Here is an 8707-nt window from a genome sequence, read left to right as displayed (position 1 = left end):
TTTTGTTGTACCATAAGTATTAAGCCCTCGGTATCTGTCATAAGCCTTCCTTTTTTTCTTTATCTTACACTGTATGTACTTAGACATCCAGGGGGTACTGTCTGGGCCTTACCATCAGACAGCTCACCATCAGACAGGGTACTGTCTGCAGCTCACTATCAGACAGACAGGGTATTGTCTGCAGCTCACTATCAGACAGACAGGGTACTGTCTGCAGCTCACTATCAGACAGACAGGGTACTGTCTGCAGCTCACTATTGGCCAGACAGGGTACTGTCTGCAGCTCACTATCAGACAGACAGGGTACTGTCTGCAGCTCACTATTGGTCAGACAGGGTACTGTCTGCAGCTCACTATCAGACAGACAGGGTACTGTCTGCAGCTCACTATTGGTCAGACAGGGTACTGTCTGTTATGTCTATAGTGTACTTATGAATGACTCCACGAGGCAATATGTTGTACTTGAACTGTAGTGACCTCGGTCCTTTATTCCAAACTCTAGAGTGCTGTACAAGCATGGTGGGCAGCCTTTTATACTGGGCCCAGCCACCAGGACAGGAAACCCCCGGTCTCCACCAGTTGCGCCCTCGAGTGGTGCCAGCAGGTATGTACACGGTGTGAACCTTATTGATAGTACATCAGGTAAACAAGTCTCCATATTATACAATCTCACATTGACTACACATAGAGTGCATCCATAGTCAGCATATACAACATCACTCTCTTCCAAGTCCTTTGTGCCAATTACCTTTGCACTCTGTGCTCTGGCTTAGCTCTCCCCAGACTTAAGTGCCAATAGCCCTTGCACCTTGGCTGTGCTTTGGCTTGGCTCTCTCCCTGTTAACCCCCAAGTTCTTTTGCCACAACATTTGGATGGTTCGATGATGCAGTGGAGGTTCCAGTAGGTCTGGGTGTGATCCATGTGTGTGTCCATGGCTACATACATCCATTTCCCCTCCCCCCCCCCACCTCCCCCCCATAGCGAGATCATACAGCTGGCCCGTTACATTAACATACAGGATCAGACTCAGTGCAAGTACAAAGAAAGGAAGAAAAATAAAAGCATTTTCAGTTTGTATCGTGACACCTTGGTTCAGTGAATTACATTCGTTACGTTATACGGTCGTGCGGCAGGATTGGGTAGATTGCATTCATGGTTTAGTCATGGTCAGTACTGAGGTAGCAGTGCAGGTATGCGAGGACGCTAGTTCCAGAGCAACCAGACGGGGTCCTAGTCGCCTGATGGTGGCGCTGCGTCCCTTGCTAGCGGGGTGGGCTTGGTTCGCTCACTGAGTCAGGACTCAGGGCCGTTGCCTAGTGGTGGGCAGAGCCACAGATGTGTGTGGCCTCCCTGTCCTCCTTTGAGGGCTGCAGAGTCTTCTGCCTGCTCTCTCAGTGTTGGGAACCTGGCTGTTCCAGGTCCATTTGGGGAACTCGTTGGTTCTGTCCTTTCGCTCCCAGACATGGCCGAGGTAGCGACTGGGTCTGGGGGCTGCACCATCTCCACCCGAGGGGTGGGCAACAGCGGCCGACTGCACGTATTGGCGGCGGTTTCGTTTCCAGGTCCGTGGCGAATGGTGCCAACGGATGCCTACAGCGTGGGATAGACCTGGGGCAGGGTATCAGCCTCCGCGCCTTTGCCCTCCCGAATTTGTTCGCTTGCTGCTCTAGGGGACACTCTATTCCCGACATCTCACAACAACATTTTGTTCATTACAGTACCGACATATTGCAACACATTCTGTTCACAATCTTAATCGGTTCGTTATATTGATTGCCATATATACGATGTCTCTTTAAGTTCAGGTTGCAGGTCTCCTTTAAGAGAACCCTGCTGGCTTTACCCCAATCAAATCCTTTGTTGGACCCCACATTTTGGTCCCTCAGCGTTGCACCTCATGATATTGCCACGACCATCTTTTTTTTCAACCACGCTGCTCCTCACTGCAGCAGGAACGCCATCTTGCCTCTGTCCTCGAGGTCGACTACCTTGATCCTTCTCTCCCGCGATTCTGCCACAAACGCTGGACGGGTACCTGTGATTTTGATATTCCTCCCCAGGAGTCCTGCCGCTGGAGCTGGGAAAGTATTTTTAGGACGTTCTGGTCAGATCATTGCCACACAGTCGTGATGGCCGGTCTGTGCCTCAGGTGCTGCGCTGGTCTGTTCTCTAGTACCTGGCCCAAGCGAAGGTGAGCACGGGGGACATCGATTGCTGGAGTGAAGAGGTCTTCCCATTTCCACTGGATCTTCCCCATCCACCTTCTTCCGAGTTGCGTTCGACCCTCACCTGCAACAATCCACAGAGGTAACTTATGTACCACGCCATTATGGATTACACTTACGTCCGCATTACCAAGGACTGGGATCAGCTCCTTGGTGTAGGTGCACAACTTTTCCTGTACTGGAACCAGCTCGGGTCGTTTTTCATTCCACAGCCTCTCGAAGGCATCCTGGCTCATCACTGACTGGCTCGCTGCCGTGTCCACTTCCATGAAGACTGGAATGCCGTTTATCTCGACTTCCATCTTCACTGGAGGACAATCGGTGGTGCAGCTATACACTCCATACACTTCTTCTTGGGGCTGAGCTGCCTCTCTGGTCAAATCATCATACTCCCCGCTGGATTCAAAGTCATCTACCGACTCCTCTGCTAGACGGTGAGTCGTATTTCTTTTACACATATGCTGGAGGTGGCCCTTCATGTTACAGGCTTTGCATACGTACTCCGCAACGCCAGCATGGTGCTACTCGATTAGCACCCCTCGGCGGACTCTGAGTTCTGGAAACCGGAGGTCTATGCTCTCTGCCCTGGGCAGAGCCACATTCTACAGTCTTGCCTGTGAAAGGCACCATTCCGTGTACAGTACTTGCCGGATTGAGTCCACAGGCTGAATGATTTGCTTGGTGCTGCAGGTCGAGGTCATGGACGCCTGACTGATGCCGATGGCTTTCTGCAGGTTGACTGTGGTGTCGGCAGATAATAGCTTGTGAAGGAGGCCCTCGTGGCCAATTCCTATAACGAAGATGTCTCACAATGCTTCGTTGAGGTGCATGCGAAAATCACACGGTGCCGCAAGTCACCTGAGGTCGGCAGCATATTTTGCAGTCTCTTGGCCCTCAGGTCTGCGGTGCGTGTAGAATCTGTGCCTGGCTGTGAGGATGCTCTCCTTTGGTTTAATTTGGTCGCCAATTAGTTCAGTCAGCTCATCGTATGTCTCATCCTTGGCCTTCGTGGGTGTCAGCAAGTCGCTGATGAGGCGGTAGTCCTCGGGCCCACAACTGGTCAGCAGTATAGCCTTGCGTTTCTCCGCCAATGTGTCCGTCTCCCCTGCCAGGTCGTTTGCCACGAAATATTGTTCGAGCCTTTCCGTGAAGGCATCCCAATCATCACCCTCTGCGTATTCTTTTAGTGTGTTAAAGGTAGCCATAATCGCATGAAAGTCCTTATTCTCATCGCCAGCTGTTATGTCTATAGTGTACTTATGAATGACTCCACGAGGCAATATGTTGTACTTGAACTGTAGTGACCTCGGTCCTTTATTCCAAACTCCAGAGTGCTGCACAAGTATGGTGTGCAGCCTTTTATACTGGGCCCAACCACCAGGACAGGAAATCCCCGGTCTCCACCACTGGCTGCAACTCACTATCAGACAGACAGGATACTGTCTGCAGTTCACTATCAGACAGACAGGTTACTGTCTGCAACTCACTATCAGACAGACAGGGTACTGTCTGCAGCTCACTATCAGACAGACAGGATACTGTCTGCAGTTCACTATCAGACAGACAGGTTACTGTCTGCAACTCACTATCAGACAGACAGAGTACTGTCTGCAGCTCACTATCAGACAGACAGGGTACTGTCTGCAACTCACTATCAGACAGACAGGGTACTGTCTGCAACTCACTGTCAGACAGACAGGATACTGTCCGCAGCTCACTATCAGACAGACAGGGTACTGTCTGCAACTCACTATCAGACAGACAGGGTACTGTCTGCAACTCACTGTCAGACAGACAGGATACTGTCCGCAGCTCACTATCAGACAGCCAGAGTACTGTCTGCAACTCACTATCAGACAGACAGGGTACTGTCTGCAGCTCACTATCAGACAGACAGGGTACTGTCTGCAACTCACTATCAGACAGACAGGGTACTGTCTGCAGCTCACTATCAGTCAGACAGGGTACTGTCTGCAACTCACTATCAGACAGACAGGGTACTGTCTGCAACTCACTGTCAGACAGACAGGGTACTGTCCGCAGCTCACTATCAGACAGACAGGATACTGTCTGCAGTTCACTATCAGACAGACAGGTTACTGTCTGCAGTTCACTATCAGACAGACAGGTTACTGTCTGCAACTCACTATCAGGCAGACAGGGTATTGTCTGCAACTCACTATCAGACAGACAGGGTACTGTCTGCAGCTCACTATCAGTCAGACAGGGTACTGTCTGCAACTCACTATCAGACAGACAGGGTACTGTCTGCAACTCACTGTCAGACAGACAGAGTACAGTCTGCAGCTCACTATCAGACAGACAGGGTATTGTCTGCAGCTCAGTATCAGACAGACAGGGTACTGTCTGCAACTCACTATCAGACAGACAGGGTACTGTCTGCAGCTCACTATCAGTCAGACAGGGTACTGTCTGCAACTCACTATCAGACAGACAGGGTACTGTCTGCAGCTCACTATCAGTCAGACAGGGTACTGTCTGCAACTCACTATCAGACAGACAGGGTACTGTCTGCAACTCACTGTCAGACAGACAGAGTACAGTCTGCAGCTCACTATCAGACAGACAGGGTATTGTCTGCAACTCACTGTCAGACAGACAGGGTACTGTCTGCAGCTCACTATCAGACAGACAGGGTACTGTCCGCAGCTCACTATCAGACAGACAGGGTACTGTCTGCAACTCACTATCAGACAGACAGGATACTGTCTGCAACTCACTATCAGACAGACAGGGTACTGTCTGCAGCTCACTATCAGTCAGACAGGGTACTGTCTGCAACTCACTATCAGACAGACAGGGTATTGTCTGCAGCTCACTATCAGACAGACAGGGTACTGTCTGCAACTTACTATCAGACAGATAGAGTACAGTCTGCAACTCACTGTCAGACAGACAGGCTACTGTCTGCAGTTCACTATCAGACAGACAGGATACTGTCCGCAGCTCACTATCAGACAGACAGGGTACTGTCTGCAACTCACTATCAGACAGACAGGGTATTGTCTGCAGTTCACTATCAGACAGACAGGGTATTGTATGCAGCTCACTATCAGACAGACATGGTACTGTCTGCAACTCACTATCAGACAGACAGGGTATTGTCTGCAGTTCACTATCAGACAGACAGGGTATTGTCTGCAGTTCACTATCAGACAGACAGGGTACTGTCTGCAGCTCACTATCAGACAGACAGGGTATTGTCTGCAGCTCACTATCAGACAGACAGGGTACTGTCTGCAGCTCACTATCAGACAGACAGGGTACTGTCTGCAGCTCACTATCAGACAGACAGGGAGTACGGTCTGGAGCTTACCACCAGACAGACAGGGTACTGTTTGGAGCTCACTATCAGACAGACAGGGGGTACGGTCTGGAGCTTACCATCAGACAGACAGGGAGTACGGTCTGGAGCTTACCATCAGACAGACAGGGTACTGTCTGCAGCTCACTATCAGACAGACAGGGAGTACGGTCTGGAGCTTACCATCAGACAGACAGGGTACTGTTTGGAGCTCACTATCAGACAGACAGGGGGTACAGTCTGGAGCTTACCATCAGACAGACAGGGAGTACGGTCTGGAGCTTACCATCAGACAGACAGGGTACTGTCTGCAGCTCACTATCAGACAGACAGGGAGTACGGTCTGGAGCTTACCATCAGACAGACAGGGTACTGTCTGCAGCTCACTATCAGACAGACAGGGAGTACGGTCTGGAGCTTACCATCAGACAGACAGGGTACTGTCTGCAGCTCACTATCAGACAGGGAGTACGGTCTGGAGCTTACCATCAGACAGACAGGGTACTGTCTGGAGCTCACTATCAGACAGACAGGGTACTGTTTGGCGCTCACTATCAGACAGACAGGGAGTACGGTCTGGAGCTTACCATCAGACAGACAGGGTACTGTCTGCAGCTCACTATCAGACACGGAGTACGGTCTGGAGCTTACCATCAGACAGACAGGGTACTGTTTGGAGCTCACTCAGGTGGTACCATCTGCAGCTGGAGTCTGATGTGAAGCTGGTTTGCCTGATTTGTGTCTTTTCCCCCCCACCTTTCTCACCCACACAGAACAGCGAGCCCAGTCTGCAGCATTCCCTGGTGTCGAACAAAGAGTCAAACGGAGTGATGACCAAAGACACCACGCCAGGGGGAGAGGAGAAGCAGAAGTTTGGAGCTGGGCTATCCAAGGAGGTAGAGATGGGGAAAGGGGACCAAGTGTTGGAGGTTCTGCAGGAGACGTCGCTGTGAGGCTGCATCCTGCAGGGTTACTGACGCCACCGGGAGACGATGTGGGATCTTTCCCAGCGTGCGGGATATCCGCGCAGCATCTGGGTGTGTATAAAAAAATTCTACCACGTGTGTTCCACAAATTCCAAATTGAAAGAAGCCAAGGAGCAGCAAGAGACCCACTGGCGGGTTGTTGAAGATCTCTCGTCCCTCAGCGCACCAACTATTACCTTGCCGTCTGGAACGTGCGCAGAACCGGACAGATGATAAACGGGGAGTGGGCGACGGGTTGAGAGAGAGAGGGAGGGGGGGAGCAGAAATTATCTCAGCCGACTAATGACTATTGAGCCAAGATATCTCGAGGTTTGACAGTCAGTGCCATGGCAACCACCGGATCCTACCCAGGCGGTGCCATGGCAACCACCGGATCCTACCCAGGCGGTGCCATGGCAACCACCGGAGCCTACCCAGGCGGTGCCATGGCAACCACCGGATCTGTTATGTATGTAAACATTGTAACTGTGTAAGACTTGCCACCAGAGGGCGCAACTGTTGGAGGCCCAAGGGTCACCTGCACACCTCGTGCAAGGGAGTATAAAAGGTTGTCTACCATGCTGCTTAGGCACTCTGGAGTTGTATTAAAGAGACTAAGATCACATCAGTTTTAGCTCACAGTACTCAGTCTTGTGGAGTTCTTCCATACTTAACAGGATCCTACCCAGGCGGTGCCATAGCAACCACTGGATCCTACCCCAGCGACCATTTTGCGACCCCGGGGGAGTTCTGGATCTCCGTGCGGGTGCCATATTTCTCATGGTGTTGTTACGAACTCGGGCCGGTGAGGGGTATCCGCCCGTGGGCACCCTTTCAGCGGGCTGATGAGAGATTTGACTCCCACTGCCCGGTGTGTACCAGCCCCAGTACTGCAATAACCAAATCCCCTGGTGTCCTGGACTGAGATCTCCTGTCTGTGCACTCGTGCTCTCTCTCTCTCTCTGGAGCCAGGCCGAACTCGCACACCAGCTGGGCTCTATTTGTAAGTTGCTTTATTGCCACAGTCGGAGGCAAAACGTACAGATCTCCGAGTTTAATGGGAGACAATCCCCGTAAGTTCAGCTTCTGTACAATTTAAAAAATAAAACCAAATAAAGAACCTGCTCACTTAACGTAAAAGCACAAACTCTGCCTGGCCAGGGCAGAATGTTCTCCCCTGACAGCCCAACAGACATTCGCCTCCCTGATTTTTAAACAGGAGCAGGAGTAGGCGATACTTCACCAAATGCTCCACCATTTAATACGATCATGGCTGATCCGATCATGGACTCAGCTCCACTTCCCTGCCCGCTCCCCATAACCCCTTATTCCCTTATCAGTTAAGAAACTGTCTATTTCTGTCTTAAATTAATTCAATGTCCCAGCTTCCACAGCTCTCTCAGGCAGTGAATGCCACAGATTTACAACTCTCTGAGAGAAGGAATTTCTCCTCATCTCAGTTTTAAATGGGCGGCCCCTTATTCTAAGATCAGTCCCCCAAGTTCTAGTCTCCCCTATCAGTGGAAACATCCTCTCTGCATTCACCTTGTCAAGCCTCCTCATAATCTTATACGTTTCGATAAGATCACCTCTCATTCTTCTAAATTCCAATGAGTAGAAGCCCAACCGACTCAACCGTTCCTCATCTGTCAACCCCCTCATCCCCGGAATCAACCTAGTGAATCTTCTCTGAACTGCCTCAGAAGCAAGTATATCCTTTCGTAAATATGGAAACCAAAACTGCACGCAGTATTCCAGGTGTGGCCTCACCAATACCTTATAAAGCTGTAGCAAGACTTCGCTGCTTTTATACTCCATCCCCTTTGCAATAAAGGCCAAGATTCCGTTGGCCTTCCTGATCACTTGCTGTACCTGCATACTAACATTTTATGTTTCATGCACCAGGACCCCCAGGTCCCGCTGTACTGCAGCACTTTGCAATCTTTCTCTATTTAAATAATAACTTGCTCTTTGATTTTTTTCTGCCAAAGTGCATAACCTCACACTTTCCAACATTATACTCCATCTGCCAAATTTTTGCCCACTCACTTAGCCTGTCTATGTCCTTTTGGAGGTTATTTGTGTCCTCCTCACACACTGCTTTTCATGCCATCTTTGTATCATCAGCAAACCTGGCTACGTTACACTCAATCCCTTCTTCCAAGTTGTTAATATAGATCGTAAATAGTTG

Source organism: Pristiophorus japonicus, unplaced genomic scaffold, assembly GCF_044704955.1.
Source record: "Pristiophorus japonicus isolate sPriJap1 unplaced genomic scaffold, sPriJap1.hap1 HAP1_SCAFFOLD_788, whole genome shotgun sequence".
NCBI classification, from domain to species: Eukaryota; Metazoa; Chordata; class Chondrichthyes; family Pristiophoridae; genus Pristiophorus; species Pristiophorus japonicus.
The sequence above is the reverse complement of the archived record's forward strand: the minus strand, read 5'-3'. Positions refer to the sequence as shown.